At 42.8% G+C, this 26,591-nt stretch overlaps 1 protein-coding gene across 1 annotated transcript in view; it reads right to left on the reverse strand.

The window, feature by feature from the left end:
- The window catches only part of LOC148041451 (ketose-bisphosphate aldolase class-II family protein), a 241,123-nt gene that overhangs the window by 163,884 nt on the left and 50,648 nt on the right, over positions 1-26,591 (reverse strand). The window lies entirely within an intron of this gene.

The following is a 26,591-nucleotide window of genomic DNA, read 5'->3' on the forward strand; positions in this document are numbered from 1 at the left end:
TGGTCTCATCCAGAAGCTTCTCTCTGATGAAGTGGTACTGGATCTCTATGTGCTTCGTTCGGGCATGAAAGACAGGGTTCCAGGCCAAGGCAATGCAACTCTCATTGTCACATTGCAGCAAAGTAGGATGAGGCTGGGGGCACCCAAGCTCCTCCAATAATCTCCGAAGCCACACAGCCTCACATGTGGTGGAAGACGCGGCCCGATACTCCGCCTCAGTAGACAAAAGGGCTACTGTGGGCTGCTTCTTGCTACTCCATGAGATAACACCTGTACCCAAGGTAAAACAATAACCTGTAGTAGACCGCCTGTGGTCCACATCACCGGCCCAATCCGAGTCGCTCCAATCTGCAAGTACAAGATCTGAACCAGCTGTCCCTGCGGGATAATGAATCCCTAAATCAGACGTCCCCCTCAAATACCGAAGTATCCAGTAAGCAGCCTGCCAATGCACCGTCTGAGGTTCACTCATAAACCTTGCCAAGAGCCCAACAGCAAAACAAAGATCAACACGAGTGTTGAGGAGCCAAATCAAGGATCCAATCAACTGACGATAGCGGGAAGCATCCGCCATAGGAGAAGCTGAATGGGAAGTGGCCTTCCAGTTCGGATCCATAGGAGTAGAAAGGGTCCGACAATCCTCCATCGCAAAAGACACCAAGAGCTCTTGTACATATCTCTACTGAGAGATGAAGATCCCCCTCTGAGACTGATAAATCTCATGGCCCAACAAGAAATGGAGTAGACCCAAGTCCGTCATCTCGAACGTCCGATGTAAAGCTGACTTCATCTCTCAGACCTGCTGTGCATGATCACCTGTGACAATCAAATCATCAACATACAACACAAAAAGCACACAACCATTCTCGGAAGTGTGAACATAAAGCTGCGGATCGGCCTTAGAACGCCGATATCCCAACTGAGACAGAAGGAACGAATCAATCTTCTCGTTCCATGCACGCGGAGCCTGCTTGAGGCCGTACAAGGCCTTCTTCAACCTGTAGACTTTCCCATCGGAAGAGCCAAAGCCAGGAGGCTGCTCAACATAGATCTCCTCCTTCAAATCACCATTGAGGAAGACCGACTTCACATCCAACTGATAAACAGGCCATCTCCTATGGCCAGCCAAGGCAAGAACAACTCTAATAGTCGCCATACGAGCAGTGGGGGCAAAAGTATCATGACAATCAATCCCTGGGCACTGTGCAAAACCTTTAGCAACAAGGCGAGCCTTGTGCTTATCCAAAGAACGATCGCTAAGGTATTTGGTCTTGAAGACCCATTTGACGCCAATCACCCTCTTATTCGGGGGGCGGGGCATGAGTGACTAAGTGCCGTTCCTCTCAATAGCCTCCAACTCGGCTTCCATAGCTTTCTTCCATGGTGCGGACTGTAAAGCCTCCTTCACAGAGGTGGGCTCTCGATCCTGCATAAGACGGGTCATCAAACAATAGTTAGAGCAAACAAGCTCCATAGAATGTGCCTGGTGCCTCCCTGACCGCCGCGGACCATCCTGCGGTCCCCACTCCTCACGAACCCCCTCGATCCCTGAATCATTGAGTGTGTCACGGGCCCATCGAGGAGGAGGCCGAACCTCCCCTCGTCTCTCTCGATCAGCTGAAGACTCTGGAATATCCACCGGTGGTAACTCCTCAGGGGTGACCGGTGAAATAGTAGACTCCGTGTCAGAAACAGAATCATAATCAAAAGGCACGGGCTCCAATGGAACTGTAGCAAGAGCCCAACTCTCCCCTGGATCTCCAAGAACGGGATGCTACTCATCCGTTGATATGGCCGGAACCTCCACAAACCGCACATCGCGAATAGTGTACACATCCCGCTTGACAGGATCATACAATCAATAGCCTTGCGACTGGGAGCTGTAGCCAACAAATACCTGTCTTCGGGAAGCTGCTTTAAATTTATCACGGTGAGCCTTGGGAATGTGAACATAGGCATCACACCCAAAGACCCTAAAGTAAGAAACATCGGGCTTAGTCCCAAAGTAAGCCTCAAAAGGTGTCATCCCATCAACGGCCAAAGTGGGGGATCGATTAAGGATGTGGACTACAGTAGCCACAGCCTCGGCCCACAGAACCTGAGGGGTCTGTCAGTGCTCCATCATGGTGCGCGCCATTTCGATCACACTGCGGTTCTTCCGTTCAAGAATGCCATTTTCTTGAGGAGTTTTGGTATTAGCAAACTCCTGCAGAATACCTTTATCTGCACAAAACTGAGCAAACTCATTAGAAACAAATTCACCACCCTTGTCGAATCGCAAGGTCTTCAATTTTCGGCCTGATCAGTTCTCCTCAAAGAGAAGCCAATCCTTGAAGTGGGAGAAAGCTTCTGACTTCAATGCTAAGAAATAGGCCCATGTCATCCTGATGTAGTCATCTACGATCAGCATGAAGTACGAGCTCCCACGCAAGGACTCGTTTCTCATAGGGCCACATAGATCCGTAGATACAAGCTCCATCGGTGAAGAAGACCGCCGCAAAGCTGTGTGGGGAATGGCATCCCTATGCTGCTTCCCACGAATGCAGGAGACACATGGCTGCTGGCTCACCACGATATCCGGCAACCCTCGAACAAGCTGTCCACGTGACGCCCTCCGAAGATAATCATAGTTGAGGTGACCAAACCGAGCATGCCATAACTCTAATTGTGTCTGAGAGGTAAGAAGAAGAGTAGAGAGGGCGGTGGAAGACTTCAATTTATAGATGTTGTTCTCCTCATATCCGGATGATAGAACCTTCCTTGATCCACGATCAAGGACTCGCACCGAATTACTGTCAAACTCCACCAAAAGTCCAAGGGAGCAAATCCTATGAACTAACAGGAGATGATACCCTAATCCTGGTACATGCAAGACCTCTGAGGTATGGATACCACCACATCCATCTGGAATAAGCTGCATCTTACCCCGTCCTGCAATAGATACTGAAGAGCTATCTCCAATGAGAATCTACCCACGCAAGGGTCGCAACTGGGCAACACTATCTGACGAAGGAGTCATGTGCGGGGAGGCACCACTATCAACGATCCACTCTCGAGCCTGGGAAGCCATCATCGCAGCATCAGAAGCATTCGGTGAAGAGTCCTCAATAACAGCTAGATGAAGAAATGTAGCTGATGAGGGTGCAGCCACCGCTCCAGAATCCTTTGTGTCCTTGTTGGTGTCCTTCTTGTCTTTGTCAGGGCAATCCTTCTTCCAATAGCCAGTCTTTCCACAAATATGACATGTGGATTCTTTGTCCTTGTCCTTGTCCATGTCCTTCTTTGACTTGTTATCCCCCTTCTTCTTCTTTTGGTCCTTCCCCTTCTTCTGAGAGGCTTGACCTGTCAGCGCCTCCGACTTGGAAGCATTCTGTCCCTTGAGTTGTTCCTCTTGGTCCAAGACCATAGAAACCAACTCTTCCCAACGAAGAGTAGACTCTCGCCCCAAAGCAATAAGGGTGGAGTAGAATGTACCAAATCGTGGCGGCAACTGGGACAATAGTGTGATCGCCATGTCTTCGGAGAAAATCGGCTTCCCCGCATTCTGAACCTGCATCTGAAGCTGTCTTAGCTTGTTGATGTGCTCCCGCAGCGAAGAAGACTTGTTTACGGACAAGGTCCGTATCTGAACCTCCAAAGAAACCCGCTTCATAAGGGTCATCCGGTTGTACATCTGATCAAGCTCCAGCCATATCTCCCGAGCCACCATCAAGTGCTCAATGTGAGCTATCACGGCTGTAGTACAAGATAGAAAAAGAAAGGAACGAATCCTGGCATTCAGTTTGTCCCAGTGACACTGAGCCTTGGCCAACTCCGCATGAGCATCGAAAGAGAGTTTGGACTCATCTCTTACTGAGGGCCGGTCGATCGCCTCCTGTACAAGCTCCGCCAAATCATAGGACTCAAGGATGGCCAACATCATGACGCGCCAGATGCGGTAGTTGTCGCCATCGAGCTTCTGATCTGCGGAAAGAGTCGGTAAGACAAGCACACCTTCCGGTCCATAATCGTCTGGAACTCCAAGTCAATCTCTGTATACATCTTCACCTATAATGCCTTCACAAACGCAAAAGCAGCCCCCTCTAACTGTGAAAACTCAGCCTACTAAGGCTCTTCCGCGTCCTGAAACTTCTTCACCCGCCGGAGGCGATGAAAAAGCAAAGCCTGCACTTGAAAGCTGAAAACTCAAACTTCCTCCTCGTCAAATAGCAGTAAACAGCAGCAAATCCATCACCTGGACTCCTTTCCTACGCGCCCACGCTCACTTCAGCCTTGTTCCGAGGCGCAGCCCTCTGCCTGCCCTCAAACGCTGAAAACGCAAATTTGTGTCGCGATAGAAACTCCTCTTCACGTTGGTTCTGCGCTCAGTCAGCCCTCTAACACTGCTCTGATACCATGTCAGAGTGCAGCGGTGCGGAAGCGTAGGACTGAGAGAGAGAGAACGCAGAGAGAGAAGAGAGAGAAAGAGACAGTGGAAGATGAAGACCTGCTGTATAAAGTGTGCTGAATACAAAGATATGCAGATATATACACGGGCGCAGTGCGCTGGACTGCGTGTCTCCACCTCGACGATGCAACCTGCTGTTCACCTCGAAGTCCGCTGCAGTCTGCACTGTCTCCTGTCTGAAATCTGCGAACAGAGACGGAATCTGCACGTGCCACCAGTCTGTAATCTGCGAGCAGAGAAGTGTAGGAGACTGCTGAAGTCCTCGGCTATTTATAGCCAGAAAACAGGGCGAAAATCAGGGCAGGTCGGTAGCCGACTGGACTGCAGGCAGTCGGACTGCCACGTGGCAGTCCAACTGCACAGTCCGACTGGACTATGCAGTCCCGTACAGGCGATGATCTCTAACAGCGTGGTCTTAGAGGTAGCATAGTAGCAGAATGTTAGCTGAGCTTCTGATCTGCAGACCAAAAACAGATACTCATCGTTTACAACACGGATTATCAGGGTATCTAATCCCATTTGCTCCCCAATGGAGTGTCAACTAGATCCACTAGAATACACAATTACAATTTGATAAGATAGCATGACTACAAAGATATGTGCATACATGGGCTGAAAGTTTATAATGCACATGTCTTTTCACAAACATCTCAGATGTGGGTTCTTATATTCTTTTGGTATTTTACCCTTAAAGAGCTTTCATTTGATGTTCAAATTGGCCTAGAAATGCTAACTCTAAGAAGACAGAGGCTACACTCAAAGTAGATATTTTGTGTCCTAACAAACTTTATTGAATTTGGCTGCTTCTATTATTGACGGTTTTCAACCCAACAAGAAAACCTGACATGTATCCAAACACTTGTCATTCAACTTCCTAGCATGCCTTCAATTGTCTAACTTCACAACATTTAGCTAGGCACTTACCTTGAGCTACTATGATTTCCCCCCTATACTCTTAAGACTGCTTTTGCATACCCAAAAAAGCTCTCCCACTCATTATACATCAAGTTTCTTTCTTGTAATCCTACATATAATAATTAAAGATAGCCCTGAAGTTGGTCATAGCCACCTCCACCATCAACTTCTACCTCTTCATCATTAAATCTCTCATCTCCCCTATAGTGCATGCTGTCAGAGCATCCATGGTGCATCTTGAGTTTTCTTTTCTATACTTCTCATTTGACATGCAATCACCTATGATCTTGACAAATGTTCTTAGCATTTATTACTTGGGCATATCATATGTGTTCACTTTTGTAGCATTTGTACACCACTTTATGGTTGTAGTGTACACCACTCAAGAGAATGTGCCTATATATAAAGGGGTGGGGCCTATGACAAACTTCATTGCACCAATTCCCTTGCAATCTGTAGAAGAGAGAACATTAGAGTACATTCCACTTGGTATCTTGTCATGTGGTGGTTGTATCTCATTTCATTGATCATTGCTAGTGGATTCATTACATCGTTCCATTCCATCTCTTGCATTTCATTGCATTACTTAATTATCACATTATTCTTTTGCTTCCATTGTTCACACTATTCTACCAAAATCTCTTAGGTTAGGAATCAGCAATACACGCGCATGCACAGACACATGGTAAACAAGCAAACAATAAGAGGAGAGTTGTTGGAAGGTCACATCCACTATGTGAGAATGATAATGAAAGTACAATCTCTAAGGTACTAAAGTACCACACCCACTAACCAATGTTCACACAAGGGAAAAACCCTTCTCCACTAGATTGCTCCTTGCTCACTACTCAACCAAGAGATACATGGATCACCAAGTAATTACCACTAGTGGACACACACGTCAAAACATCCAGCCTAGTCACTGTTTGTGAATGCATACAAGCAAAGAGATGTGCGTTTAGGATAGAAAAGGCCCAACCAAGTGTCTTTAAGATAGAGAAAGAAACATTTGATTGTATACCAATGCATAGTACCCAGTTGTGCATGAAGTGTGCTAGTTGAGAGACTTTACAAACTAAATATCTGGCCATGTATTACACAAATACAATAGACATCCAACTACCTGTTGATAGAGAGAAGCATCAAATGGATCTCCTGAAGCTAGCCTTCCTCCTTGAGGGGGTTTTAATGACCTGATTAATCAATCAATTACAGCAAGCATAAAATTCACATACACTGAAAATGTGTATTTTACCACTTTAATATTGGACAATGGATAGCCGATTGGCCCTAAAACTAGCATACCTTGCGGTGTTTCTTTAGCTCTTATTGAAAATGGATAGAGTACAACTAAGATTCTCTAATCTCCTCCATTAATCCAAGTGCCTCTTGCTATCAAAACTAACCAGCAAGTGTAAACGCCCCGAACAACGTAGTATGCTTAACAACTATGATACTCACTTGTTTTCGAGATTTAATATAAAAGAGAATGAACACTTAAAGATGAATATGAAAATTACTCACAAAATTATAGCCTTTCTGTGTGCGAGTATAACCCTGATATGCGTGAGTTCTGGTCACAGGCGCCCAATCGGGCCATATAGATGGATTTTTCATCTACCCACTCTGCATGAATTTTTCATCTATCCACTGTGCATCTGTTGTGGGTAGATTCTTGAATTTTAGTAAGAATTTTCGTATCACAAGGCCACTTCTCATGGTTCAATCCTTGTGAAACAAAATCTGTCCAGGTTCCAAGAGTTGCTTTGTTTCTTCAACTTCTGGGGGATCTTCAGTAATGGGTTCCTTTGGTTCTGGTTCTATGTAAGGTTTTAACAAACTTATATGAAAAGCATTGTGTATTTTCCAATGAGCAGGAAGCTCAAGTCAATAAGAAACTTCATTCATTTTCTCAATCACTTTGAAGGGTCCAAAGTATCTACTGGACAGCTTTGGAAAAGATGAATTTTGACCGGAACCTCGTTTGAGCCTGCTTTTATCAAACTTTAGCAAGACATATTGACCTCTTTCAAAAGCCAAAGGTCTTCTTCGATACAGCTTATTCCCAATGGACGAGGTGGTACCCATACCTCAGAGGTTTTGCATGTACCAGGCTTAGGGTACCATCTCCTTTCAGTTCATAAGATTTGCTCCCTTGGTCTTCTGGTGGAGGTTGATAGTACTACGGTGCGAGTCCTTGATCGTGGATCGAGGAAGGTTCTCTCATCCGAATATGAGGAGAACGGCATTTACAAACTGAAGTCTTCCACCGCCCTCTCTACTCTTCTTCTTACCTCTCAGTCACAGTCCGAGTTATGGCATGCTCGGTTTGGTCACCTGAACTATGACTATCTTCGGAGGCCGTCACGTGGACAGCTTGTTCGAGGGTTGCCGGATATAGTGGTGAGCCAGGAACCATGTGTCTCCTACATTCGGGGGAAGCAGCATAGGGATGCCATTCCCCACACAGCTTCGCAGCGGTCTACTTCACCGATGGAGCTAGTATCTACGGATCTATGTGGCCCTATGAGGAATGAGTCCTTGCGTGGGAGCTCGTACTTCATGCTGATCGTGGATGACTACAACAGGATGACATGGGCCTACTTTTTGGCATTAAAGTCAGAAGCTTTCTCGCACTTCAAGGATTGGCTTCTCTTTGAGGAGAACTGACCGGGCCAGAAGTTGAAGACCTTGCGATCCAACAAGGGAGGTGAATTTGTTTCTAATGAGTTTGCTCGGTTTTGTGCAGATAGAGGAATTCACCAGGAGTTTGCCAATACCAACACTCCTCAAGGAAATGGTATTCTTGAACGAAGAACCGCAGTGTGATCGAGATGGCGCGCACCATGATGGAGCACCGACAGACCTCTTAGGTTCTATAGGCTGAGGCTGTGGCTACTGCAGTCCACATCCTTAATCAATCCCCTACTTCGGGCATGGAAGGGATGACCCCATTTGAGGCTTATTTTGGGACAAAGCTAGATGTTTCTTACTTTCGGGTCTTTGGGTGTGATGCCTATGTTCACATTCCCAAGGCTCACCGTGATAAATTTAAAGCAACTTCCCGAAAACAGGTATTTGTTAGCTACAGCTCCCAGTCCCAAGGCTACCGACTGTATGATCCCGTCAAGCGGGATGTGTACACTAGCCGTAATGTGCGGTTTATGGAGGTTCCGGCTACTTCAACGGGTGAGGAGCATCCCGTTCTTGGAGATCCAGAGGCGAGTTGGGCTCCTTTTACAATTCCACTGGAGCCCGTGCCTTTTGATTATGATTCTGTTTCTGACACAAAGTCTACTGTTTCACCAGACACCTCTGAGGAGTTACCACCGGTGGATATTCCAGAGTCTTCTAATGATGGCGAGAGACGAGGGGAGGTTCGGCCTCATCCTCGCTGGGCCCGTGACACACTCCGTGATTCAGGGATCGAGGGGATTCCTAAGGAGTGGGGACCGCAGGATGGTCCGCGGCGGTCACGAAGGCACCAGGCACATTCTACGACGCTTGTTTGCTCCAACTATTGTTTGATGACCCGTGTTATGCAGGATCGAGAGCCCACCTCCGTGAAGGAGGCTTTACAATCCGCACCATGGAAGAAAGCTATCAAAGCCGAGTTGGAGGCTATTGAGAGGAATGGCACTTGGTCACTCATGCCCCACCCCCCGACGAAGAAGGTGATTGGAGTCAAGTGGGTTTTCAAGACCAAATACCTTAGCGATGGTTCTTTGGATAAGCACAAGGCTCGCCTTGTTGCTAAAGATTTTGCACAGCGCCTAGGTATTGACTGTCATGATACTTTTGCCCCCACAGCTCGTATGGCGACCATTAGAGCTGTTCTTGCTTTGGCTCGCCATAGGAGATGGCCTATTTATCAATTAGATGTGAAGTCGGCCTTCCTCAATGGTGATTTGAAGGAGGAGATCTATGTTGAGCAGCCTCCTGGCTTTGGATCTTCAGATGGGAAAGTCTACAGGTTAAAGAAGGCCTTGTATGGCCTCAAGCAAGCTCCGCGTGCATGGAACGAGAAGATTGATTCGTTCCTCCAATCTCAGTTGGGATATCGGCGGTTCAAGGCCGATCCGCAACTGTATGTTCACACTTCCGAGGATGGTTGTGTGCTTTTTGTCTTATATGTTGATGATTTGATTGTCACACGTGATGATGCATAGCAGGTCCAAGAGACGAAGTCAGCTTTACATCGAACGTTCGAGATGACGGACTTAGGTCTACTCCATTTCTTTTTGGGCCATGAGATTTATCAGTCTCAGAGGGAGCTCTTCATCTCTCAACAGAGATATGTACAGGAGCTCTTGGTGTCTTTTGAGATGGAGGATTGTCGAGCCCTTTCTACTCCTATGGATCCGAACTGGAAGGCCACTTCCCATTCAGCTTCTCCTTTGGCGGATGCTTCCCGCTATCGTTAGTTGATTGGGTCCTTGATTTGGCTTCTCAACACGAGGGTTAATCTATGTTTTGCTGTTGGGCTCTTGGTAGGGTTCATGAGTGAACCTAAGACGGTGCATTGGCAGGCTGCTCAGAGAATACTTGGATATTTGAGGGGGACGTCTGATTTAGGGATTCATTACCCCGCACGGCCAGATGGGTCAGATCTTGTACTTGCAGGTTGGAGCAACTCGGATTGGGCCGGTGATGTGGACCAGAGGCGGTCTACTACAAGTTATTGTTTTACCTTGGGTGCAGGTGTTATTTCATGGAGTAGCAAGAAGCAACCCATGGTAGCCCTTTCATCTACTGAGGCGGAGTATCGAGCCGCATCTTCCACCACATGTGAGGCTGTGTGGCTTCGGAGATTATTGGAGGAGCTTGGGTGCCTCCAAACTTGTCCTACTTTGCTGCGATGTGACAATGAGAGTTGCATTGCCTTGGCAAGGAATCCTGTTTTTCATGCCCGGATGAAGCACATAGAGATCCAGTACCACTTCATCCGAGAGAAGCTTCTGGATGAGACCATCATTGTGGAGTACTACAAGACGGAGAATAATCTTGCGGATTTATTCACGAAGGCACTTCCTCAGGCTCTACTTCGGAGACATTCCAGATCCCTCAGGCTTCTCCCCTGCCCAGGCTCTGAGAGGGGGTGTTAGAGATCAAATCATAGTCTGATCAGGGGCAGCAGGGCAGGTGGCCTGGTGCAGTCGGACAGGCAGTCGGACTGCCACGTGGCAGTCCGCCCTACAGCAGGCAGTCCGATTGGGCATTTCTGGCACCCTGTTTTTTGTCCCATTTTCGGCTATTTATACCCGACTTCTTCAGCAGTCTAGTACACTTCTCTGCTCGCAAATTACAGACTGGTGACACGCGCAGATTCCGTCTTTGTTCGCTAATTTTAGACAGGAGACAGTGCAGACTGCAGCGGACTTCCAGGTGAACAGCAGGTTGCATCGTCGAGGTGGAGACACGCAGTCCAGCGCACTGCGCCCGTGTATATATTTGCATATCTTTGTATTCAGCACTCTTTATACAGCAGATCTTCATCGTCCACTGTCTCTTTCTCTCTCTTCTCTCTCTGCGTTCTCTCTCTCTCAGTCCTACGCTTCCGCACTGCTGCACTCTGACATGGGCACGGAGTTCATTTCAAAAAAGCATATTCCTACTAGGGCACACTGCATAAAAAACAGGTTCATATCCAAAGAATATTCATTTTGAAGACTCAAGGATCGAAGGAAAAAGGTCGTATGTTTTACATCGTCAGCAAGTATTTCTTGAAGAAAAAGAGGACATGTGTGCTGAAAGTGTATGCAATCACAAGAACAATAGGCCAAGGAAGGGAATAAGTCGTCCAAGTTAAAAGATGGAGAAAAATGATGCAATTTACGAATATCAAGTTTTTTGCTCGATTTTGATGGATTTTCGTAATTCTGCCTGTGTAGGCTTGTCAACCAAATGCGTTCCGATCGTTTTTAAGTACACGAATGTCTATATTCGGATCTCAAATGACGAAGTTATGATCCAAACAAGTTATAAACAGGCATAAAACAGAAAAAACGAAAATAGTGAAAAGCAGTAGAAAAGCAAAAGCCAAAAGCTGAAAGCAAAAAGTCTAATGTGTGTGAGTGTGGATAGAAAACTATATAAGAAGATGAGAATGGAGAGTTAAGGGCCTTCCCCCTTGCTTACAATTGTATTATGTGAGAGAGGAGAGTGGAGGGTCGCATGCTAGAGTGAGCTCTTGTCATGATAATTTGAAAGTTGTAGCTTTTAGGTGTCAAAGCGCCGAGCATCGGCTCAAGGTTGTTAAGGTACGAGAATATATTTCTCTTGGTTTGTTTTTCGAATTATTGGTATTTTATTGAGTTGTGGTTGTGTGATGCTCTACCCAAATTAGGGTTTTAGTTGTTTGAGCTACAAAAGGCAGTTATTTATTGTTTTGTTTTTCGTGGTGTATTATCAAATATTTGAATTTTTCAAGTTGTGTTGTGCATCCAACAAAGTCAATTACCCCAACCAACATTCCTTAACGTCTCGTTATCGGGTTGTGAGTGAGGCTTGCTCTCGATCACCGCTCGTGTAACAACGTGGCACTTACCTACGTGGCCTTGCCTGCCAGTCCAAGTGATGACTCTAACAACCTTGTGGTCAATGTAGCAAACAAGGATAATACTCTACGATAAAGTGCACATCCTACAGTAACATAGTTGTATTTATTTTTCACACACTATTTACCGAGTACTCTATTTTTTGAGTCTATATCACATGATTGTTCACTACTGAGTCTTCAATCTTGACATATGTCATCATCATTCAAGGGCCATGGCATATTGCAGTCTTATATACTAGGTTGTAACTTCTAAATCTTGATATTGAAAGTTTTTTAAACTCATAGATTATGTTTTTGCAGCCTTACTACCTTAAATCTTTGGTAGAATCATGTATACTTATCAAATCTCTTGTTGAGGAATTTAAGTGGTTTGGTATAGATGTTCAACATATAAATGGTACTACCTATTTATATATATCTAATATTAAAATATTTCCAGAGATAGAAGTAAAATATGTTTCATTGTTTCGGCCTTGGACTAAAACTCCGTTTTGTAGCTCCAAAACGCATTTCTATTTTGTTGTTTTCGAAGCTGCAAGCAACTATGCTCGCAATGGCTAGAATAGACTTTCACCAGCACCCAAAAACGTTTTTCCCACTTGCTTGCGCAAGTTTTACCAAGTCACAACCTTCTAATCCCATTTTCTAGCATTATTCAATTTATTAAATTAATTTTTAAAATATTAATTTTAAAATTTAATTTAATTATTATTCTAGTACCCAAAAAAATAATTCTACCAACCAATAATTAAATTGGCTAGGCCAATTTGTCTCCCAAGTGTCCCTAAGTAGTTATTGATCCCTAGACTGGCATTAAGTAATTAATTAATGCCTAATCTCTAACGTCGTCTCCACTGACATTACTAGCCGATAAATTAGTCTAGGCTAAGACCTAACACTAGATACTACCTACTACTTGTCAAACATAACTTGTTTTAAATTTTGCATTTGGCATTAACCGATATTTCAAGGTCCCAAGTCCCACACTATGAAATAATTAACTTGCACCTCACATGTTTAGCACATTTGATTAACTTTTAATCAAATGGTAAGCAAAGCTACTAAATTTCACATCCTTGTGACATCTCCTACATCTTCAAGTATAAACATGTGTCTTATCTCAACTCGAATAGAGATACACTTGCAACCTTACATCTGAAAACGCTCAAGGAGCTTCCCAATGTACTTAGATTGTTGCAAAACAATACATCCCTCGACAATAGTAATGTCACAACTCTATAGAAACAGAATTTGTATCCTTTTTTATTAATTTGTCTATATAATGATTTATTAAATTTGTTTCCTTTGCACTAATTAGATAAAAACAAAAGTGCATTGGAGTTGGCCACTGATGAGTGGTCACAGGTTATGGTGAACCCACGCGGGGGATTAGAGAAAAGATAGTTGACACTTCCACCTATATAGCCTGATTGGGCGCCTGTGACCAGAACTCACGCATATCAGGGTTAGACTCGCACACAGAAAGGATTGATGCCTTGAAGTGTGGGCTAGATCCACCAGAACAGACAATTACAATCAACAAGATGGCATGATCACATGAAATGCTTGTACAATGTGCATGTGTGAGCTGAAAGCTTGAAATGCACATTTCCTTGCATAAGAAAGTCACATGAAGATTCTCATACCGTTTTTGCGATGTACACGGAAAAAGCTTTCATATGACACCCATATTGGGGGTGTCCCTAAATTTTAGGAGGTCCCTAAATTTTAAGAGCCTCGAATTAGCCTAAAAATGCTAGTCCTAAAAACTAGGAATGTCATTCTAAAAATAGTAAATTCTGTGCTCTGACTGTGCTTACTAAATTTAGTTGTTTCTATTCTTGACAGTATTCAGCCCAAAAAGGAAGGCCATAGAGAAGAGACAAGTGTCAAGACACTTGTCACACAAGTTCCCAAGTGTACATCTCATGACATGTGGCTAGACACTTGTCTTGTGCTACTCCACTTTTCCCTTTTGTACTAGCTCTTCCCTCCCCTATACATAAGAGCTCGTTTTTTTCATTCAGCATCATTTTTCTTTGCTGTAAACTCATGTACAGCACCCACAGATAGCCAGAAACTGGCCCCATCCATCCCCATCATCATCCCCCACTTCTCCATTATCAAATTCCTCCATATTCCCTCTTCTATCACTGCTGTTTTACAGGACAGCAAGCCTGTAAATTCATTACAGCACCTCCTTCTCGAGCTCTTTCTTCCATTTTAGCAACAAGAAGCAAGCCCTATCCATGTACTGCTGATCAACGATAAAGAAAGGCTGATTTCCCCTCTTTCTTTTCTCATACTGTAAAGAAATCAGTTCTTATCATTGCATAATAGATAATGCATGTGTGTTTGTACATCTTTGCATGATCTTGTGAGAGTGAGAATTACTTCTCCTCACTCTCAGGTTGATTGTAACTAAGCTCTTCCCTAAGGGACTTGGGTTGAGCAGAAATACATTCCTTCCAAGGGGTGTTGCCCATCTTCAACCTTCAATCTTGTCTCCATTACTTTTACATTTTCATGGCTGTAATTTTGTGAGTAATTTTCATTTTCAGCTTTAAGTGTTCATTCTCTTTTATATTAAATCTCGAAAGCAAGCGAATATCATAATTGTTAAGCATACTACGTTGTTCGGGGCGTTTACAGTGGTATCAGAGCTTTGACTCGGTCCTCACCCTAACACTAGTAGTGCTTACAATTATAAGTTTGTTTGTTTTCAGCCCTTGTATTGAGTGCTTGAGCATATTTTTCTTAGAGTCTCAATGGATCAGTCGAGTGCTATCCTTCAAGCCGTTCAAAGTCTTAGAGAGGAGAATCAGCAAATTCATGAGCAACTTCTCAAACTAGAAAAAGTTGAGAATCCCAAAGAATTCAAGGGAAGAAGCCCATCTGCTTCAAGGAGACAAAGCCATACCAATGAAAGGAGCCGATCAAGAAGTCCAACTACTTCTAAGAGGCAGTCCCATTCTACTTCAAGACAAAGAAAGAGATCGCGTCAAAGCTCATCCTCTTCTTCAAAGTCATATGGTGCTTACTCTGATGGACCCTCTTCTAGTGACGAAGAGTCACACCCTTCTCGTGGAAGACCTCATCATCGTCAAAGGCGTCGACATTCTTCACCCTCGTCTCCATCTTCATCCCCATCAAGCACTTCATCATCTTCAACCTCAAGATCCGGGCATGGACGAAGGCATAAGAAGAAGAAGAAGAAGACTAAGTCACTATCTCAACTTGAAAAGAAAATCAAGTTTAGTATGTATGATGGTTCCCGAAATCCTGATCTTCTTCTAAAGTTTATTCGTTGATTTCAAATTTTGTATGGTCGTGACAAGTATAAAGAAAAAGAAAAGATTAAGTTTGCAGCTTTACATTTGACCGACTTAGCCCATACTTGGTGGACGGGGTTGGAATATGATCATGCTGCCCCAAAATAATGGCGGTCCTTTGTTCGCATGATACAAAGCCAATTTCTTCTTGTTCATTTCAAAAGAGATGTAAAAATGGAATGGGATCGGCTTTGGCAAAGGAAAAATGAGTCACTTGGTGACTATACCAACAGATTTTTGGAGCTACTTTTAAAGGTCCAACATTTCAAGAAGATCAGCAGTTCGGAAAAGCTTAGGAAGTTTCAAGGAGGTTTGCATTTTAAACTTCGTACTGCTCTTAATCATTATCATTGTTCTAGTCTCAAGGAACTCATTGACCATGCTGAGACATGGGAAATGGAGCACAATGGCAACAAATCATTCCAAAAGAATGATAAGAAGAGAGTAGCTGATGATGAGAAGTATTCAGCCCCAAATGAAGGACAAAAACAGCGGCAAAAGCAGACATCAAATCAAAAGAAGATAAAGCCCTATGCACCTCCTAATGATCCTCAATTTCGATCCAATATATACCCACAAGCAAAGCAACTTTCCGAAGAAGAAAAGCAGTGCTTCATGAAAGAAGGGAAGTACTTTAAATGTGGACAAACAGGCCACATAGCGAAGCAATGTCCAAACAAAGGACAAAGCAGGGTTTCTGACAACAAGCCTAAGTCGCCAGTGAAAATCAATGCTATCAGTGATGTAGTTGCAAACACAACTCACACTCCAGAGATGCGCAAATTATTAAAAGCTTGGGGACAGTTGCAAGGTAAGCAAGCACTATTCTTGATAGATCTTGGGGCGAATGAAAATGTCATTTCCTTGCAATTAGCTAAATAGCTTGGATTAAAGAATGAAGAGATGGACACTCCAGCAGAAGTTCGCCAAGCTTTAAATGTCGATGAAGGTGACACAGTAAAGACTGTGACACTCTACATTGGTAAGCTCAAGTTTCAACTTCAAGGCTACAGTGACGAAGATACCTTCTGTATCGGAGACCTTGATGGTCGCGATGTGATTCCTGGCATGCCCTGGAATCATAGAGTAGATTCAACCATCTTCTCTCACAAAAAGAAGGTAGAACTCACCAACAAAGGCAAAAAGTACGAGATCCAAGCTGGAGTTTCTGGAGACACCATACCTATGGTAAGCCATATGCAAGTCTCTAGAGCAATTAAGAATTGTGTTCAATGTTGTTTGCTTTATGTCACTGATGTAAAAGATAATATGAATGCTGAAAACCAAGAGCGACTTCAGCTCTTGGAAAAGTATAAAGATTGTTTTTCCGAAATTCTTCCTTATCAGCTTCCCCTAGAAAGCCAGAAGACCATCATATTGATATTGTTCCGGGCAGTTCTCCTCCTAATATAGCACCATACCGCGTGAGCCGTCCTCAACAAGAAGAAATCAGAAAGCAAGTCGAAGACCTACTCAGTCGTGGGCTAATTAGGCCAAGTAGCTCAACTTTGTTCACCAGTTCTTCTTGTTCAAAAGAAAGATGGCACATTTAGGATGTGTTGATTATCGAGCCCTCAACATAATCACTGTGAAGAATCGGTTTCCTATTCCCAGAATTGACGACATTTTGGATCGTCTAGGAGGCTCAAAGGTTCTCAGCCGCATTGATCTAAAGAGTGGTTATCATCAAATTAGGGTAATACCACAAGATGTACACAAAACTGCTTTCCGCACTTCGTACGGTCTTTATAAATTCTTGGTGGTTCCTTTCGGATTAACCAATGCACCAGCCACCTTTAATCGAATGATGGAGCGCATCTTTAGAGAGCATCAACAATATGTCGGTACTTTCTTTGATGATATTCTTGTCTTTAGCAAGAATAAAGAGGAGCATCATTAGCACTTGGAGATTGTTCTACAATTACTTCAACAAAATCAACTCTTGGTAAATGGTAAAAAGAGTGAAATTTTTATGCATAAAATAAATTACCTTGGGCATGTCATTTCTTCTGAAGGGATTCTCACGGATCCTAAAAAGATCAGGATAATCCAAGAATGGCCTCATCTTCATGATGTACGTAAGGTGCGATCGTTTCTTGGCTTATGCTCTTATTACCGCCGCTTCATCAAGCATTTTGCACATATAGCTTCTCCACTTCATGACCTTACAAACAAGAAGACCTCTTTCCAATGGAAGGAAAAAGAGAAGGCAGCCTTCACAAGGCTGAAAACAGCTCTTACTTCTGGACCTGTTCTTATCATTCCAGATTTGGTAAAACCATTTGTGGTGGAAGCACATGCTTGCGGTGATTATATTGGTGCAGTGCTAAATCAAGAAGGCCATGCCGTAGCCTTTGAAAGCTACGGCTAAATGATGTGGAGAAAATGTATAACATATATGAAAAGGAGCTCTTAGCAGTGATTCATGCTTTGAAGATATGGAAACATTATCTTTTAGGCAATGAATTCCTTATTAAAACTGATCATCAGAGCTTGAAGTATTTCAAGACTCAAAAGCATTTGCAAGAGAAACATGCAAGATGGGAAAATTTCTTGTCTATGTTTCATTTTCAAATTATGTACACTCCAGGGAAACAAAATGTAGTTGTTGATACACTTTCTAGAGCGCCTCGCATTGCAACTATTACAATGGCCCATCATGAAGATTTTGAAACGATGAAGAATACTTATAATGAAGATACTGATTTTTCAGCAATTTGGTCAAATTTACAATGGGGAGGTTCTCATCCAGATTATTTCATCAAAGACGGTTACCTTCTCATGAACAATCGCCTTTGTGTCACTCTTCCTGTTCGACAAAAGGTGCTTAAAGAAAGTCATGAACCGCCTTATGCAGGGCATAGAGGGAGACCAGCCACTCTAAGTGCAATTGAGCGCTACTTTTATTGGCCAACATTACGAAGAGATACACATAACTTCATTGAGGCTTGTCTAGTATGCCAAAAATCCAAGTATGATAGGCAAAAGACGCCAGGATTGTTGGAACCTCTTCCAGTGCCCAAAGATCCATGGGAATCTATCACAATGGATTTCATCTCAGGTATTCCAAGAACACCTCAAGGTCATGATATGATTTGGGTCATAATTGATCAATTCAACAAGCAATCACATTTTATTCCATGTCATAAAACATTGAAATCCGCACAAGCTGCAAGACTTTTTATTCAACATATCTTCAGATTACATGATATGCCTTCTGAGATCATTTCAGATAGAGATTCCAAATTCACAAGTAACTTTTGGCATGCTTTATTTGAGAATTTGGAAACCACTTTAAAGTTCTCCTCAGCTTTTCATCCTCAAACTCACGGCCAAACAGAGGTGATCAATCTCACTCTTTTGGATACGTTGAAAGCTTATGTTAGTGAACATAAGTCACAATGGGAGAAATATCTTCCATTATTGAAGTTTGCTTACAACAATACAGTGCACTCATCCACAGGGAAAGCTCCAAATGAAATAGTACAAGGTAAAGTGATTTCTCCTCCAATTATTCGCACTAAAGATAAGATTTTTGCTGCTGATGAATTTACTTCACATTTAAAAACACCATTGGATCAAGTTCGAGCCACTATCAAAGTTGCCAAAGAGCGACAAAAGAAGCAAGCAGATAAACAAAGAAGATCTTTGGCTTTTGAAAAAGGTCAATATGTCTTGCTAAAGTTTGATAAAAAGCCGGCTCAAACAAGGTTCCGGCCAAAATTCATCTTTTCCAAAGCTCTCCAGTAGATACTTTGGACCCTTCAAAGTGATTGAGAAAATAAATGAAGTTTATTATCGACTTGAGCTTCCTGCTCATTGAAAAATACACGATGCTTTTCATATAAGTTTGCTAAAACCTTACATAGGACCAGAACCAAAGGAACCCATTACTGAAGATCCCCCAGAAGTTAAAGAAACAGAGCAACTCTTGGAACCTGAACAGATTTTGTTTCACAAGGATTGAACCACGAGAAGTGGCCTTGTGACACGAAAATTCTTACTAAAATTCAAGAATCTACCCACAACAGATGCACAGTGGGTAGATGAAAAATTCATGAAGAATTACCTACATATTCTTCAGCCATATTAAGAAGCTTTTCAACTGAGGACAGCTGAATAAAAGCCAGAGGGCTGTCACAACTCTATACAAACAAAATTTGTATCCTTTTTCATTAATTTGTATATATAATGATTTATTAAATTTGTTTCCTTTGCACTAATTAGATATAAAGAAAAGTGCATTGAAGCTGGCCACTGATGAGTAGTCACAGATTATGGTGGACCCACGCGGTGGTTAGAGAAAAGATAGTTCACACTCCCACCTATATGGCACGATTGGCCGCCTGTGACCAGAACTCACACATATCAGGGTTAGACTCGCACACAGAAAGGATTGATGCCTTGAATAAAAGATAGTTCACACTTCCACCTATATGGCCCGATTGGGCGCCTGTGACCAGAACTCACGCATATTAGGGTTAGACTCGCACACAGAAAGGATTGATGCCTTGAAGTGTGGGCTAGATCCACCAGAACAGACAATTCCAATCAACAAGATGGCATGATCACATGAAATGCTTGTACAATGTGCATGTGTGAGCTGAAAGCTTGAAATGCACATTTCCTTGCATAAGAAAGTCACATGAAGATTCTCATACCGTTTTTGCGATGTACACGGAAAAAGCTTTCATATGACACCCATATTGGGGGTGTCCCTAAATTTTGGGAGGTCCCTAAATTTTAAGAGCCTCGAATTAGCCTAAAAATGCTAGTCCTAAAAACTAGGGATGCCATTCTAAAAATAGTAAATTCTATACTCTGACTATGCTTATTAAATTTGATTGTTTCTATTCTTGACAGTATTCAGCCCAAAAAGGAAGGCCATAGAGAAGAGACAAATGTCAAGACACTTGTTACACAAGTTTCCAAGTGTACATCTCATGACATGTGGCTAGACACTTGTCTTGTGCTACTCCACTTTTCCCTTTTGTACTAGCTCTTCCCTCTCCTATAAATAAGAGCTCGTTTTCTTCATTCAGCATCATTTTTATTTGCTGTAAACTCATATACAGCACCCACAGATAGCCAGAAACTGGCCCCATCCATCCCCATCATCATCCCCCACTTCTCCATTATCAAATTCCTCCATATTCCCTCTTCTATCACTGTTGTTTTACAGGACAGCAAGCCTATAAATTCATTACAGCACCTCCTTCTCGAGCTCTTTCTTCCATTTTAGCAACAAGAAGCAAGCCCTATCCATGTACTGTTGATCAACGATGAAGAAAGGCTGATTTCCCCTCTTTCTTCTCTCATACTGTAAAGAAATCAATTCTTATTATTGCATAATAGATAATGCATGTGTGTTTGTACATCTTTACATGATCTTGTGAGAGTGAGAATTACTTCTCCTCACTCTCAGGTTGATTGTAACTAAGCTCTTCCCTAAGGGACTTGGGTTGAGCAGAAATACATTCCTTCCAAGGGGTGTTACCCATCTTCAACCCTCAATCTTGTCTCCATTACTTTTACATTTTCATGGCTGTAATTTTGTGAGTAATTTTCATTTTCAGCTTTAAGTATTCATTCTCTTTTATATTAAATCTCGAAAACAAGCGAATATCATAATTGTTAAGCATACTACGTTGTTCGGGCGTTTACAAGTAAATTGTATGCTGAGATAGTAGTGCAAGTGGCCAAGGTCTGTGACATCAAATGCATGCTACAACTTAGCCTTTAAGGTTGCAATATGTGTCTCATGAGATCTACTCAACAACATATCATCCACATAAAGAATTGGAATCAAGAGATTATCCCCATCTTTGCGGACATAAAGTGTGGTTTCATGTGTGAATTACCAAAGCCAAGAGCAATCAAATATGCATCTATCTTCTCATACCTTATTCTAGGTATCTATTTTCAACTATAGAGACCTTATGCAACTGGCACACTTTATTCTCTGAGCCTTTTTGAACAAAGCCAAGAGATTGAGTGACATAAACCTCCTCATGAAGATCACCATTCAAACAAGCAATCTTCATATCCAACTAATGCACATGCCAATCAAAATAGCCAGGCAAAGCAATGACACTTCAAATGGTGATCATATGTGAGTTCAGTGCAAATGTCTCATCATAGTCAATCCCATGCTATTGGACATAGCCTTTGGCAACAAGACGTGCTTGTAGCAATCAATGCTACCATCAAATTTGCATTTCAGTTTGTAAACCCACTTTGTGCCTATGCCACACTTGCAGAGAGGCAAGTCCCGTAACTCCCATGTGTCAATTTTGTGTATAGAAACCAACTCTAACTACATGGCTATCATCAAATGCCCACTTTGAGAAACATCATCACAAGAAATGGGCTCTTCACTACATGCATAGCAACAAGAGCCTGTCCAACAAGATAAGACTAAGCATGTCTTGTGGCTCCTAGAGTTTTGCTCGGAAGAGGAATATGTTGTTTGCCATCCCACAAAGTGTCCAACAGCCATCTAGACACAAGCTTTGTCTCTCAAATGGCAGCCCTTTCATGATGAACAACATCCTCAACAATATCCTAATCAATAGGTTGAATCTTAAGCTACTGATTTTCACACGATAATGGTTGATTTTGTTGTTGTACACCCTCAATAGGTGGCTAGAAATGACCATTTTCAGATGCATTAAGCTAAAAGAAAGGCAATAAGCTGTCAAACATGTCCATTGATCCAACAAGTTACTGGCTTTTGCAGTCAACTAAGGGCTGACCTGCATTTTCAGCAAAGATCACATCTCTACTCACAAAAACTTTGTTCATATAGGGCTGATACATGTGTATCCCTTACTTTCTTCACTATGACCAATGAAAATGCACTTAACAACTTTATCATGAAGTGCGCATCTCTTTGGCTGTTTTACCAACACATATGCACGACAACCAAAGGCACGCATGTGCATAATAACTAGTTTACCGCCATGCCAAGACTCATAAGGCATACAATCACTCAAAACTTTTGTGGGGCTGTGATTCAAGACATACGTTCACACATGATAGTATCAAGACAAAATTTTGTGCACAGCAACCAGCTTAATGTGTGTAAGCAAACAATGCCATGTCCATGAAAGTCCTATTTTTCCTTTCAGCCACACCGTTCTTTTGAGGTATATAAGGCATAGTATACTTATGTGTAATGCCTCTTTCACCCATAAATGTGTTGAGCTTGTGCCCCTCTCGATCAATACAAAGAGTAACCAACTCGGCCATGGCCAAGAAAGCTTTAAAGCAAACAAATACCTCTGATTTGTGCCTCTATGCATACTCCCAACAATGATGTGTCATGTCATCAATAAAGGTCACAAAATATAAGTACCGCTTGATGGAGTTAAAAGGCATGGGTCTACAAACATCACTTTGCACAAGCTGCAGGATTTTACTAGCATGCATAGATCCCTTTTTAGCAAAGAAGCACAAGACATTTTGCCAAGAATGCAACTTTCGCATATATTTTGAGTAGATACTTTCAAAGGAGGAAGATCAAGCACTGTATTTTTTCTTCTCAAAACAAAGCAAATTACCAAAGTTGAGATGACCAAACCAAGCATGCCACAACTCAGTGCCATCCATAATGGTAGCATCAGCATGTAATGCATCCTCTGATGCTCTCCTCCCATTATATCAAGCTGATATAGGCCATTGTACAACGAGGGTATCCTCATCACTAGAGTCATAGGCACTACATCACTCTATGTGGAACCACAAAACCAGCACATGAAATGGCTAAAACTGAAATAAAGTTCTTTTTCATGCTAGGCACATATAAAACCATTTCAAGCATGATAAATTTTCCACCTACTTCAACGATGGAAATCTGTCCAATGCCTTGGATTGTATACAAAGCATTGTTAACATATATAATTGATCATATGATACAAACAAGTCACGAAGGTGTTATGTGCTTGGAGGTAGTGGCCACTACTATCAAAATAACATGTATTGCTATTTCCAGCCACTAATAAGCGATGTGCATGAGAAGAAGGATCATAGGAATAACCCACAACAAAAGATTGGCCAATGTCCAAACTTGCTCAATGTCTTGCCACATACTTCACACTTCCTAAAGTTTCAGCAACAATCATGCCAGATTGCTTCATCTTTTCACTAGCAATCCTCTTTCTACATTCCTCAATGGCATGCCTCTTTTTTTTGCAATAATTCCATCTCTTCTTTCTGACACCTTCATCATTGTGCTTGAAGAGGCCAAAGAAATAGTTGATTTTCCTTTACCCTTTGAGTTTGATGGTTGCCATGCTTTTCCTTTGTTCCTATGACTCATTGCAAATGCTTGATTTTCCATAGTTATGTTGGAGCAATTCACCTATGATTGCTCTTCTTGCAACAACAATGACACCAACGCATCAAATGTGTATGCATCATCAGCATCTCCTTTTGCAAGCAAGTGAAGAGTAGTGGCAAAAACTTTGATATGACTCAAGTAGACCAGCCAAGACTATAGAAACAAGAGAATCATTGAAATAATTTCATCGATATTTACAAGCTTCTCCATTAGATCCTTTGCACAAGTAATGTAGGCATCCACCAAATCACCCTTTGTCATGTGCTTCATCTCAAGATGTTTACACAGGTAGCCTATACAAGCCCCATTGCGTACCTGATGCAAAGAAACAAGTTTATCCCAAGGATCCTTGGCCATTGTGCACAACCAAACGTGCGGGATAACCTATCTTTTGCAAGAGAGTGCAAACAAAGCATGTGTATGGCTCAATCAATCAATGGTGAGAGAGACACAAGGAGCTCGAGCAAAAGATCCACTTCTGACATTGGACGAGCCTACAACATCTTTCCTAACAAGGCCTGCACGCCTAAACTCAAACCAAAGACATAAGCCCAAAGTTGTTTGGCAACCAAAACATGCTTCATCGTGTAAGTCCACATTGGATAATTTGTGCCATTCAATTTCTCGAAGTTTTCAAGCATATTAGCAAGTCATTTTGGACTACCATTGCTTGCTATGCATATAACTGACTTTTTATAACGACGATTGTCAAATGTGTACCTAAAGGTACATTAGTATGAAAAAGCAAGGAAAAACTCAAAAGCCTTACAAATGTCAAAGAAAAATTTGCGGCTGATGAAATTCACCTTGTTTTGATAAATTACTACAAATTTCACAAAAGCCCAAATTCCTTTTACAGATCTAGTGAAATTTAGGCTCAATTGTGGAAACCCCAAATTTTTAATGTGAAATAGGGCAATCTTCAGCTGCAAATGGAAAATCCCCAAAATTTTGGTAAATTTTGATGATCTAGTGAGAGAGCCCAAAATTTTGGATCACGTCAAGAGAGAAATTAGAGATTTTTTTGCAAATTTTATGGATTGTGTGTATTTTGCTTGAATGGGGGTGTGGGAGTAATTCATATTAAGATTGAGAGAGAACAAAGTCGAGGCTGCAACAGATGAACTAGCCGTCAATTGTGTGACGTGGCGGAGCTGACAGGACCAGTTGGATGCCAGCCACAGACTGTCGGGGGCTGCTTGTCACACATCAGGCTCCAGGCTGAAACAAGCACAAACTAGGCAGCTATCAACTGGTCTGAACACCTGTAGGCTGTTGGGCTAAAACAGGCACAATCTGCAAGACAACTGACACTGGACAGAATTGAGCAGATCTGGACAATTGTGAACAGGCAGGACAAGTGACACGGGGGCTGTTACAAACAGATCTGAACAGGCTGCAGGTCGTGATGTGTCTGTTGGGCAAATGTCAAGAGAAGGCTGAAGCAGTCACAAACAGGCTGCCAAGCAACTGCTTGAGACAGACGATTTCTAAATGGGAAGCAAACAGGCTGCACAACGTGGGAAGCTTCATGGGCAAGCTGTGCAGGCAAACTTCCAGTGCAAATAGACCACAAACAGCACTAGCCAAGTTCAAGACTCGATGGCAATTGAGGCAGTGTCAACTCACGAGTCGAGTGGCAGCTGAAAAGAGGTATGGCTCTCATACCACTGTTAGGTTAGGATTCAGCAGCACACACAGACAGAGTGAACAAGTGAACAGCAAGAGAGGAGAGTTGTTGGAAGGTCACATCCACTATGTGAGAATGATAATGAAAGTACAAATCCCTAATGTACGAAAGTACCACACCCACTAACATGTGCTCTCACAAGGAAAAAGCCCTTCTCCAGCTAGAAGGTAAGAAGTGCCCACGGATATCAGATCATTCACAAGACAGCTATTACGAAGGAACACAATAAGTGTAACAAGATCTACTTGCATTGGGGTCTCAAAGCCCTTCCCTTTATCTTCAGCTCATTTCCTACATTGATTTTTCTTTTTTTCCATCATAACAAGTTGGATCAAATCCACCATTTGCCACATGCAAGCAAGGGCATTATCGCCCTCTTATCTTCAAAGTGTAGGCAAGCTTCTCATCTCGCTTGAAGTGAAACTTCAAAATGGTCAACTTCTTTACCATTGTTGCTTGTTCTTCATTCTCAGTGACAAAGATTGGGAGACCCATTTGTTATATTTATAAGGTAAATTACGGGAAACATGCACGAGGCATGACCGTCCGGGGCCTTGGGCGCCCAAACGGGGCTTAGGGGAGCCTAGAATTAAAGAGAGTCCAGGAATAGTAGGACTCACCAACAAGTGATGGCTGGCAATCGGATTAAGATGAGAGTTGCTAGCAATAACTAGGCAAGGCTAGGAGGAAAAAAGGATCTCGTGCCCTTTGAGTGTCGGACTGTATTCCTCTAAAACTTTGCTTCATCTTTTGAGTTGCTTAACATTGGTATCAAAGCCGCCATCGCATCTTGCTGGGGCCGTCAAGTCCTGATCTTGCTAGTCATTCGTGAAGTCTTTTTCAAGCGATTACAGGCGAGGCCAGGCGATTTGACGGACACGTCACCCGTCATATGTCAAAACTGGCCGTGAGGAGACAAAAAGCATGAGACGCCGCAAGGAAAGGTGAAAAGTGTGAGATGCCGCAAGGAGCGTGAGACGCCGCAAGGAGACGTCTCTTCGCGTAAGACACCGCAGGGAGATCAAAGCGTGAGACAGTACTTTACGTGCCTCACGTCTCACCAATTGTCTTGGGAGAGTTCACGTGCCTCACGTCACACCAATTGTCTTGGGAGAGCAATCATTCAACGGTTCGTCACCAGCCGACTGAAGTTAGGAGCTAAATCTGTTATCAGCTGACTGAAATCAGTCAGACTCGTCCTACACATAAAAGACATACTGGTGATTCACGTGATAGTCTCGTTTTCTACCGAAGAACTTCATTTCCAGCGTGACTGGTTTAGTCCGGAAAGACAAAAATTGTTCCTT

This window comes from Lygodium microphyllum, chromosome 1, assembly GCF_053477565.2.
Source record: "Lygodium microphyllum isolate KBCC chromosome 1, Lygodium_microphyllum_v1.1.10, whole genome shotgun sequence".
Lineage (NCBI taxonomy): Eukaryota > Viridiplantae > Streptophyta > Polypodiopsida > Schizaeales > Lygodiaceae > Lygodium > Lygodium microphyllum.